Source organism: Numida meleagris, chromosome 3 (genome assembly GCF_002078875.1).
Source record: "Numida meleagris isolate 19003 breed g44 Domestic line chromosome 3, NumMel1.0, whole genome shotgun sequence".
NCBI lineage: Eukaryota > Metazoa > Chordata > Aves > Galliformes > Numididae > Numida > Numida meleagris.
The window spans coordinates 8,647,006-8,659,044 of NC_034411.1; the positions used below are offsets into that span (position 1 = coordinate 8,647,006).

The window sequence follows — 12,039 nt, forward strand, 5'->3', positions numbered from 1 at the left end:
GCTCCCTAGCGTAATTTTACCGTAAAAATTCACTCCAGTCCAAAGGGCTGCGAGAGTCTACTGTTTAACTTCATAAACTCCCATCCTCTCTTTCCAAAACGAATGCCTGCTGAAAACGTAGAGCCCAGGCCACTCACACCCAGAGAGCAGGAATGCAGGAGACCATGTGGGATAGCACCACCTAGTGACTAATATCACGGTAATGCCACCGGTAAAAAAACAAGGGGAATAAAAACTTCGGATAAAAGCATGCCATGTCCAATTCAGTTTCATGTTTTTTTGATTCTTTGTCCTCAGAAATGTCTAATTTTGAATGAATACTGTTGTAATTACGGAATAAATTTAGTTTCAATTCAAACTATCAGTCTTGGGTAAAACATAACCCTCTTTTAAAATAGGCATGTAACGCCATTAGAATTTGCGCTTTAACACCATAAATATGCAGTGTATTTGGGAATCCAAACCATCAAGAACACAGTTCTGCAACCATGACTCAAGTGAATAATCATGAGACATCTGTGGGACTTCTTCCAGGAGCAGGAAAAGCAGCATATGTCTCCGAAAGTGCTCAGAGCAGCGCAATTCTGCCAGCTTTACCACAAACCCCCTGTCTGCTGGTTGATGCCTCAGCTTCTGGAGTGGAGCACTTCTATGTGAATTAGAATTTTCACCCGAAAGGCAAGATGATTTTCTGACTCTGAAGCTTACAGAAACACTTGGGAATATGTGAGATGTCTGAACACCCTCACCACTGAAAGTGCCACAAACAATAGAGAAGCATATTTTAAAGTGATTGAAGACCACTGAGGAAGTGTAGGTACGGGTGTCTGGAGGTGGCAGAACCATATAATCATAAAATATCCCAAGTTGGAAGGGACCCACAAGAATCATCGAGTCCATCTACAGGCTCTGCACAGCTCCACCTCAAACCCAATGTCTGAGAGCACTGCCTGAACACACCTTGAAGTCTGGCAGCGGGGCTGTGCCCACCATGCTCTAGGGCAGAGCCTTCCCCTAATCCCCCAGCCCTCCCCTGACACAGCTCCATGCCGTTCCATCGGGCCCTGTCGCTGTCACAGAGAGCAGAGCTCAGCGCTGCCCTCCGCTCCCTGTGAGGAGCTGCAGCCGCCATGAGGCCTCCCCTCAGCTCCTCTGCTCTGGGCTGAGCAAGCCCAGGGGCCTCAGCTGCTCCTCACACCTCTTGACCTCCAGACTCTTCTCCATTTTTGTAGCCCTGCTTTGGACTCTCTCTAACAGCTTCATGCCCTTTCTGTACTGCAGCACCCAGACTGCACCCAGTGCTGGAGGTAAGGCCGCACAGTGCAGAGCAGAGGGAACAACACTCTCCTTGAGCAGCTAGCAATGCCATCAGTGCCTGATGCACCCCTCAGCAAACCCTCTGAACCTCACTCTCAGGCACAGGAGATCAGGAAACCGCCTTTCAGCAAGGACCACCACATCCTCAACTCTAGAGGCTTGCTCTGCTATTTCTGAGCCACCCTGTGAAAAACACTGGAAAAAGGAGGAAGAGAGAAAATTGACAAATGGTATAAAGGTGGTAACTGACAGTAGTTACAGATGTATTCAAACAAACAACTTGTAACTACAATGTATCTTCTTCAGTAGATAAATGGCCTAAGCACATATACAGCCACAAGACCACCAGGTGTTATCTCAGCTGTATCTGTTGTGTGTCTCCTCTCAGTTTTTTTTTTTTGTTTTTACTAAAAGCACTAATACACAAATCCAACTCTATGACTTATCTTTCCCGTTTCCACAATGATTCCAGGTTTCCTGGGGTAGTAAGATGAAGGAATCTTAAGCAGCAAAAGTATCCTCTTCATTACCTGGAATCCAGCAGGTTATACAGTCGTAATATACTACAAGAAATGAGTTTTACTGTGTTTCTGTCAGTATTTTCAACATCAAGTGAATTTTTCTTTGCTGTTCCTGCCACTTGCATCCTTTAGCTTGAAGTCAGTGCAGCATCTAGGCTACATTTTCAAGCAAAGGACTTCTGCGAGTAGATCCCACAGTGCTCTGCTCTGTCTGTTCAGGTCAGGTCAGGGTGCAGGCAGATCTCCCTTGTTCCTGGTGGCTCCTGAAAGCATCATTCCACACTATGTTTTCCATCTGAGCTGCTTTCTCTTTTGTTTGCCATTAGGGTCGATGCTGTGTGTTTTTCCCATTCTGCTGTAGCATTAGTAGCACTCCGAAAGAGACTTTCCCTGGATGGGAAATGTTTGGTGAATTTTTAAATGCCATTATTGATTTCACATTAATTTTCTTTATGAACCAGGAAAAGCTTTTATGTGAAGCTGTAAAAGCCAAGAAACATATGACAAGTTGTTTAAAAACTACTGCCTGGAAGCAGCCTGATAGATCAACTGATTTATTTTCCTTATTTTTAAGTAAATTCTTTAAATATACTATATCTTCACCGACTAGCGTAATCCATTCTGGAGTATATAGCAAAAACAATCTTTGTATTTTACCTGCAGCAGAGATAACTACCTCTTGGATTTCTGCTACAGCACATACGGATACTTTGCCCAAAGCCATTTTCTTCTTTTCCTTCAATGGCCCATGACTGCATAGAACAGAATGACTGCCTCTGAATCAGCCCACACCACTTTTGAGGCTTCTGTTTTAGGACATGGAATCTGTAAAAGGGCAGGCAATTCTTTTGTATAAGCAACCTCTGCTACGTCCATTTATTTCACATACCATAAATCTGCTTCCGGATGCAGAGTATTGACTGCTCTTTGGTGAATAACTTTTTAGTCATTTTCTGGCCTCAGAAAATTACCTTTGAAATATTTTATGCAAGAGTATTCATTATGAACAATCAATGTACTGGAAATGTCAGCACCTCAAGAAAGCATTTTATAAAAGACGAGTAAATTTACATTCACACTCATCTTTCTGTACTTTTCATTCTCCCAGGATGTATGCATTACATTGGTATATAATTATATGGATTTGATGACCTGAGTTGAATAATGTCAAAACTGCCTTACTTGTATTTTAGAAAGGGAAAGCAATCAATTAAGAGCTTTGTTTTCTCTACCATTATTTTTAGATATGACATCTGTCATATCATGCTTGATAGCAACCCGATGTACTTACGCTGGACTATCTCTGTATGCTTTTTAGTCAGAAGCCAAAAACAAATTTATTCAAATGGAACTACAGTCTACACAGAGGCATTTATGTGAAGTGAGAACAGTCCTTTGTATCAATTCAAGGGTGAAAGGGTTACTTGCACCCACTTATCCTGGTATTAAGTTTTAAAAATGTAGAATGATTTGAATATAATTTTTTTAAAAGCATTAAAGGAGCACAGATTGTTTTGCTTCATTTAGTAAGGTTCAAACCTTAAAAATGATTACAGTCAAAACACTCTAGAAAGCATTTTAAAGATGCTGCCAGCTAATTAAATTCAGGAACAGCAGATTCTAATCTACCTTGCAGGAGCATGGGAAGTAACAGTATTGGTCACTTTGGCTGCTTTACAATGCTGGGAGATTAGAGCACAGGTCACTTAGCATGACTAACTACAATCAAGGCAAGCAAATACCTCTCCTGATGTGTCACTGCACCACACCTATGGGAAGACAGCAGTATGGCTGAATGGCTGGTTACTCCTTGGCTGGAGGAAAGCCCCTCCAAGACAGAAGAACCTTCTTCCCTGAGCTTTATAGGTTGTCCACTGACTTCCTCCTCTGGTTTAAAACACGCTCTCTTCCAAGCCACAATATGAATCCCATCTTTTTACTTTTTGGAAGGAGAAAGCCACAAGATGACCTATATTCATGAGAGAAAAGTTTACTGACTGGGCTTTATTAGTTATTAGTTTGGTGGGTTTTTTTTTCTTCTGAGATAATTGCTACCTTTAATACTGAATCAGTATACATTTTAGACAAATTTATATTTGGCAGTCCAATTAGAACTGCTCACTAACTATAATAGAAATATTTTTTTCACTGCATGTACTATAGTCAAGGATATTTCCCCCTTTTATTTCACAGTATGAATGATAAACAGGACAATTCTAATTAAAACGAAACATTCCATGCCCCAATCTTCATCTTTTTATGTTTCTTCACCAACTTCTTGCACACCTCCAAAAAATTTGACTCATAAATTTAACTGCTAGCTTCTTTCTCCCACACCTCACAGGCTGAGTTTTGAAACACTGAAGGCATGTATACATAGTCCAATATACTGTCTTGCAACAGAACACAGTCAGCTGTCAAGACACTCACGCAGGCTGTGGAAACTACATAATTGTGATGGCTAGACCTCCAGCATCCACCCAAACATCTTCAGAGCTATGCAAAACTGCTCTGCATATTCCACAGTCCAACGCTGCCCAAAATCGGCCATTGCAACTCACATCATGTTGAAAAAGAGTTACACAAAGAGCATTCAACTCAATGCCTTCTCATTCTCATTTGTTTACTGCACCATATATCACTAGAAAAAAAAATAAAACGCACACCAACAGAAGTAATGCTATCTACAGATGTAAATCTAAAAGTAAACTTATAAAAAAATATACCTGTTTTTGCCAAATCATAGTAAAAGACAAAGTCATCCATTTAATCATAACAGAAATAAGATCATCGGTTTGATGAAAAAAGACAAAGATCAGATATTAAGAAATGGAGATTACAAAACAAACATTATGAACTTCTAGAACAACACCTATCTCAATCATGCACTTACAGAGACTGGCAACAACCTGAACACACAAACAGCACAGACACACTGTTTCCTTTTATACAATTCCTAATCAGAAAAATCTTTAAAATGTTTGACTAATCTTCACTTACTCAAATTTTCCTTCTCATCTTAGCCAAACGAGACTTCAAAATACATGAGAATCTCAGTTTTTCACTTTCCTCTTCTGCTTTACTGTGAAAAAACAGATTCTCAGTGCCTCAGCAAATCTGGGTTTGTAGTACTGGACACAGACAAGTGCAAGAAAATCAGAATTGATTAAACAAATTTAGATCTTTAGATGTAACTGTTTTGGAAGCTGTCCTTACAGTGACTATGCTGTCACCTATATCATATAAATTTCTTCAAGGCCTAGATCACACTGACGCTTATAATCAGTAGTCAGCAGAGAGGATTTTACAGTGCTATTGATCTCATTTAAACACACGTTCTTCTGAATGGATGATCTCTTCCCCATCTCTGCTTGTCAGCATAAAACTGATGAGAACCCAAGGCATTAGTCAGATGCAACTGAAGGAGAGAACAGCCCTTTCCATACACAATGGCAGTTATCCTTTGCTGGTTAACTTGGGTGAATTTCTGATTTTGTGTCTTTTGCGTAACAAAGGGTTATGGACCTTGATGACCAAAGATTCAAAAACCTGTAGCATGTTACCCTGGAAAATGATTATATTTTGTCAGTGTTGTCCTTCACAAAATACTTCCTGTTGATTAGATCACCCTGCTGAGATATAGGAATACCTACATGTGAAATAGAGTACAAATAGGAGCACGCATGTCCTCACCATATTGGTAACTGACAAAACCACATGGCACTGGTGAGAGTCATCTGGAGGCACTGACCTATCTAACAGGACACCCCTTGCCAATATTATCTGCCACTTACCCTCAGTAGTAGGCGGGAAGGGAACAACCAACATCACCACCACGTGGCAATGAATGGAAACAAACTGCTTATGGTCACTAAGTCCGTGTGCTTTGAGTGACTGCAAGCTGGTTATCTTAAGTACACTATTCCACTTGCTGAAATGGATTGATCAGCCAAGAAACACAATGCAGTACTTCATCAGCAGCCCAAAGAGATCCTACAGCAGAGCAGCCACATCTGAGAGCATCCCAGAAAAACAGACCTAATGAAACATGGCTTTCACCCAAAGGCTCAGGGAGGGGCTAACTGCATGCAATTCCAGGATCACAGCAACTGCACACAACTCAAACTTTTCACTACACAGGAGCCATGCTTTCCTGCCACATTGCTGCACTAACAGTTGCACGTGCACCTGAAAACTAGCTGCACTTCTAGCTGGATTATTTTTCAGCTAAATTACCTCTTTGATCTGCCTAACCACGCTACTGGATAAATACTAGTTGACAGAAGAGGGGACAGGGTAGGAGCAGCAAAATGACGCCTGTGAAGAGCAAACTTGCTATTTAATGGCAATGACAAATTAAACCCTAACTGCAAAATACTCTTCCAGACATTTGAAAACCCTTTCTGAGGAATCTTTCATAAATCACTCACAAGGTTAACTAGACCTTTTCCCTCACCCATAAGATAAGCCATGACTGATAGATCCAACCGAGGCTAAGAAGGACAAGGACCCAACTCCTTTCCTCCAGCTGCCCAATCCAGAGAAGGAACAAACTGACAAGACTTACACATATGACATGCCATATGTTTTTACTGTTTCTGGTCAGATGTTGGCAGGCTCACGGCAATTAACTTCACAACTCTTCCACATTTAACTAAACCCCCTGAAGAAAAGGATACAGTTTTGGAGCAGGAGATCTATAGTACTGGTCTACCAGGCAGCAAAAAAAGAGAGTAAGGTTCCTCATATTCATCATTGTTAGTATGAAGAACTTGTTCCCACCTGTAAACAGAAAGTTACTGACAAGGTAAAGTAGGCAGATAATACTAATAGTATCCACACCCACCTGCTTTGCTTTCAATATCTGAAGGAAAAACAATTTTACCACCATATTCACGAGCTGATGGTGAGACTATATTGCTTCCACACTTTCAGTTCTTATGTTCAGGACTGAAGCAGGTATGATTCCTTCATAAACCTCAGAGTCAGCACTGATATACTGAATTCCATTTAAGAAGCATTTTTTGGATGCTCTACATTGTTGCCATCAGGTGAACTTCACCTCTTCAAGGTAAATTCCTACTACTGACAGTAGGCTGGTCAGTCCTCATGTGACAGCCCTGTAAGAGGCCAGCACACACAAATCTGTTATAGCTGTTGGGTAATGGCAGCCCACAGGAACCCCACACCACCTCCTTCCTTGCCAGTGGAACAACAATAGAAAACTGCGTGCTTTTCCCAGCAGTTGACATCACTCATATCCATTTTCCCTCCCCGAAAATACTCCCGAGCAAATCCTGAGGCAGTTGATGTTTATATGCACCCATACATATGGTTTTGAAACATGACCAGAGGAGTGCCGATAATGCTTTGAAATTCAAACATCATTCCACCAGGACTCTTCAGCAGCTACTTTTGATTAAACAAACAAACCAAAACCTGAGACATCATTCCAACTTCCAAAAACTTTTTATTAGGGCAGAATCAAAATTAGGATGTTAAATATTTAACCAAGTTTAAACAGCCATTTACTTACAGGAAATAATACACATTTTTCTTCTTCCCAAGGTCTTTACTCATTCTGCAGAACCCAACTTGGTACAGCAACAAATAACATGCCAGGCACAGACATTCATCCACAAGGCAACCCATTAAGGTCAGCCAAAATCAAGCTAGATTTCAGGAGACATAGATTCCAGTCAAATGGCAAAGAGTTTTAATAATCATTTATGGTAAGATCAGGAAGATTCAGCTGAACCAGGGGTCAGAGCAACTGCAACAAAACAGCATTCATATATTCAGTTGCAGAGCAAGCAAGTTCAATCAGTTGCAGATACTCTTATTTCCAAAAAGCTTGCTTCTTCCAAGCTTATGAGAAACAGCCCTCTAGGTTTGAATTCAAGTAGTCGCCAGTGGGTCAGTCCCAAGTCTTCAAAACAGTATTTTTAGACCAGGTATCTATGAACAGCTTATGAAATATAGTTAGAAGTTACAGCTTTCAGAAGCATAAGCTTCTACCTATAATGTGACACTGTGGAGAAAGCCTTAGAAAAAGACTCCTCTTTCTTAGGTTCTGTTCCTGGCCCTGCTAATAGTCTAAAATTGCTGTTGGGCAAGTTATTTCAGCCCTTTGTGCCTCACTTTCATGTGTAAGAAGAGGGATAGATACATGGCCCCTTACAGAGCCATTTGAACTGATTTAACACCAAGATAAAAACCTGACTTCCTGTATTTCTTGCTCAAATCCAGGAGTTGTACATAGCAGAAAGCACTGTAGTGGGCCTTCTGCAACAACCTGCAACAGTGGCCTCAACATACTACTTTTTCCTCAAATAGAATGAAGGAAGAACCATGGAGAACGCTGTGTTTTCCATCTAATTACAGGTCAGGGATCTAGTATTTTTCAATGTGCTGATTCTGAACAACCTTAAAGAGATGCAGGCCTTTGTAAACAATTTAAAGGCTGTTTCTACTTATCTTCTGTGAACCCCTTAGAAGTAAACCACAGCCCACCATCCAGTAAAATCTGTTATTCTAGACTTGTTTTGATCAATACTCACATCCTCAGGCTACAAATGGATCATAACAGGCATGTCCAACCTGCAGCCCTCATGCAGCCCAGCACAGCTTGCAAGGCAGCCACCCCCTGCTACCACAGCAGCAACTCTGCCCCACCGAGCAGCCCGGCCCGGCCCCAGGCACACACCCATTGCTGAGCAGCAACAAAACATCAGTGCATTATTATCACAGAGCTGGAACTAGGGTACAGAGAGAGCACAGTGCTGTATCAACAATAACAAGTTATGGCAAATAATTTTATGCATTTTGATGCATTGGCTAAACAGAGTCCTTCAAACAGCAAAAAAATATGCAGCCTTGATTTGTTTTGATAGAGGAATTTGAGAATAGGTTTCAAGATGGCAAAAAAAATTCATAAATTTGCAACTCCATTTTCATTTGACATATTTTTCAAATGGAACATACAGATTTTTGAGCTATCAGATTGCAAATCTGATCATGTCTCTTTACCAGACTTTTATAAGAGAGAAATACTCCTCACTTCACAGTCTCGCCTTATTCATGCCATTGCTTTTGGCAGTAGGTACATTCGTGAACAACTGTTGTCAAGGACAAAGCACAGAAGGAGTAAAGCTTCATAAAAAAACTCCAATGAAAACCTTGAGAACTCACTAAGAATCATAACCACTGCCACCAAACCAAACTGATTCGTTAGTTTCACAAAAACCAAGGTCAAGCATCCCACCAGTTTTATGGTTTCGTTGCTCTTTCTCTGTTTCAACAGAAATATGAAAAGTTAAACTAAGTTTTGTTACTTACATACATTAACTACACTATACAAGGGATGCTCCAAAAGTAATGCCTCCTGTTTTATTATGCTGGCCCACAGGGTCAGAGGTGGATGTTGGTGGTATGGCAGCAGAGGTCAAACCATCCCACCAGTATTCCATTCCATGTTGTTGCTGTGGGACAGATGGCAGCAGAGGGGAAGTCTGACACAATGACATCTGACAAGCAAGTCCATAGGGAGCAAAGGTGTCACTGAAATCCGCCATGCAAAAAAAAAAAGCACCCCCTTCCTTGACACTTGAACATTTAAAGAGATCCAACAGTGGATGTGAGCACAGTGAGGTGGTGGGTGGTGCATTTCAGCAATGACAACAGTAAGCCACCTCTGTTAGCGCAGGTTTTGACGAGCATGGCACATATGTTTGTGGCTAGCATAGCTAACGGTGGTGACTACATTGAGAAATAGCATTTTGTAGCTAAGAATTTGCTCTGTATAACATGCTCATTATATCCATTGTAGTTTCCATGAAAATAAATAGGAGGCATTGCTTCTGGAGCAACCTACAGCCCAAGACTATTTCTCTTCACTCAGTGTGGCCCAGGCAAGCCAGAAGGTTGGACATTCATGCACCGTAAGATGATTCTGCTGCACATTCAAAGCATTCTCAACACTCTCTGAAATAAGGCTGCTTTGGTACAGAATGAAGGTACAGAATAGGTACATTAAAAGAAATAAAATAGTGGTGATTCCTGCATATCAACCTGGTCTTGCTGACTTAATAGTTTACAGTGCCCCACACTACTTTGTCAACTAGCTAACTTTGTGATCTCACCATCTTGTTTATTCTCTACTGAAATTTTAGAAAAGGATTATTTGCTGTATTATCCGTTATATTGAACAGATCTTTAAGGTGTTTTAATTGCCTTCTTCCCCTCAGAAATCAGCAAAATCAGAGTTGTTCACTTGTCTTTCTGCACGCCACCCTCACAAATAAATAGGGAAGCCTGTAGCAGTATTTCCATCCCTACTACTTGGGCTACTTCTGTGACGTTGCCTCATTAGTTAAGCAGCTTCAACTACTCATAATTAACAACTTACTGCCATCACCAAGCACACTGTGGCATCTCTTTCTGTATGCAGAAAGGAAGTTGATCTCTTGGCAGCCAACTCTTCATGTACGTAAAGAGAAGATCCACATCTGAAATTCAGTGCAGCTTGGATATGCTACAGAACACGCCATGTGCCTTTGTGTGGCAGAAGGGGGTTTCCTCAAGAAGCTTTGTAGCAATAATGAATCCATGAGATTGCTACATATAAGGTGTTAAGAAATGACTTACAAAACTGAAATTACAATTGTCACCACAGATGAACAGGATACATTTAATTCTGTTATGAGAGAAAAAGAATTCTAGGTAAGACTGTTCTGAAGAATTTCCAAGCTTTCTAATGTCTGGCCTCTTAATGCACAGCCAAGATTATTAGAAGAACAGTGTAAATATTTTCATACTCTATGCCTTGTAAGATACAAATAAACGCTTCCATGCATCACTTTTATACCAATGATTTATTTAGTAACTTTATACAGTTCATCTTATTCAGCATACTTACTTACCATATCAACTCAAAGCATTTCTCACTGTAGCCTTCTAGAGATTGTCCTCAATCTTGGCTTAATCAGTAAGACTCCATAGTAGAACTGTTTATGAATAGTCAACATTTTCCCCCATTGACAGTAAGTTTTACTGACTCATACCATTATGTTCTTAACACAAGTTAGCAGCTTAAGAATCCAATTAGAAAAGGTGTTTTTACGCCAAGAAATGATTTGGTTTCAAAGTACTTCAAGATCAAGACTTTGACTTCTAAGAAGTCTTGCTCTAGTTCAAGCTCCAAACAATTTTTTTCTAATATCAAAAGCTTTAGATGTAAATTGCTCTCCATCCATTTTGGCTCTCAAAAACATTTTCACGAACTTGGACAGTTCTACAGATTTGGAATACACTACTGAATAATTTCAGGTAACTTTGAGACACTGAGAAATCGTTTTCTGTATCTTGGAGGGGGGAAGAGATCAACTAGAACAGCTTCACAGAAACACAGTTAAATTACTGAAATGCTATATAAGGAATTTCACATCATCTGGAAACTTAACTGCGTTACAGTAAGTTAGGCACAGTTCTTGAGTATGGAACATTCTTTGAAGGAGTTTCACAATGCTGTTAACAGAAAAAAAGCTTTGATACCTGTACATTCTAACAAATGCCTATCTGCTAGCCTAACAATTGTTATGACAGACACTGGCCTCAAACAGAGTGACAGCTATTCTCTTTTTCTGTGAAGGTCTCTTCACATGCACTAACCCTTATTATTCATCCTCCTTTGATAAGCATAAAATTATTTTTCACAGGCATGGAAAACAACCCTCCGCTATTTTTTCCTTCATGGCAACAAAAGACTAAGTCTAAAAAATTATTCCTTTGTATATGCATTACAGATGCAGTTGGTTTCTGGACTGATAGGAACTTCAGTCAACTTTCATTATCACTGACTTTAAACACAAATATAAACATCTTTAAATTATGACTTCTTATGTTTTGAGAGAGCAGTCACCTCCTAAGGTTCCACTATATCTTCACATCAGGCTTAAACAACCTTCTGCCTAATGTACTTTTAATTACAAGCATTTGCTTACATTCTACACCAGCTAACACAGCAGGTGCTGATTCCAGAGGCCTTAAGTGCTCAGCTTAAAGCAGTACTGCACACCGACCAACCTTCACAGCAATAGAAGCAGCCTCTGGAAAGAGAAGGTGTAGTCCTCACTACTTGGATTTCATCATTTTATTAGCGGAAATCTGAAAAGCAAGAAAGCACGGTTTGATTTAATCATTC

General features: G+C 40.3%; 1 long non-coding RNA gene across 1 annotated transcript in view; it reads right to left on the reverse strand.

Annotated features, from left to right (window-relative positions):
• Nucleotides 1-12,039, reverse strand: part of LOC110396256 — a 33,577-nt gene that overhangs the window by 20,989 nt on the left and 549 nt on the right. The window contains exon 2 of the long non-coding RNA XR_002436880.1: nucleotides 11,922-12,002. This is a non-coding gene — a long non-coding RNA (uncharacterized LOC110396256). The remainder of the gene's footprint in view (nucleotides 1-11,921; nucleotides 12,003-12,039) is intronic.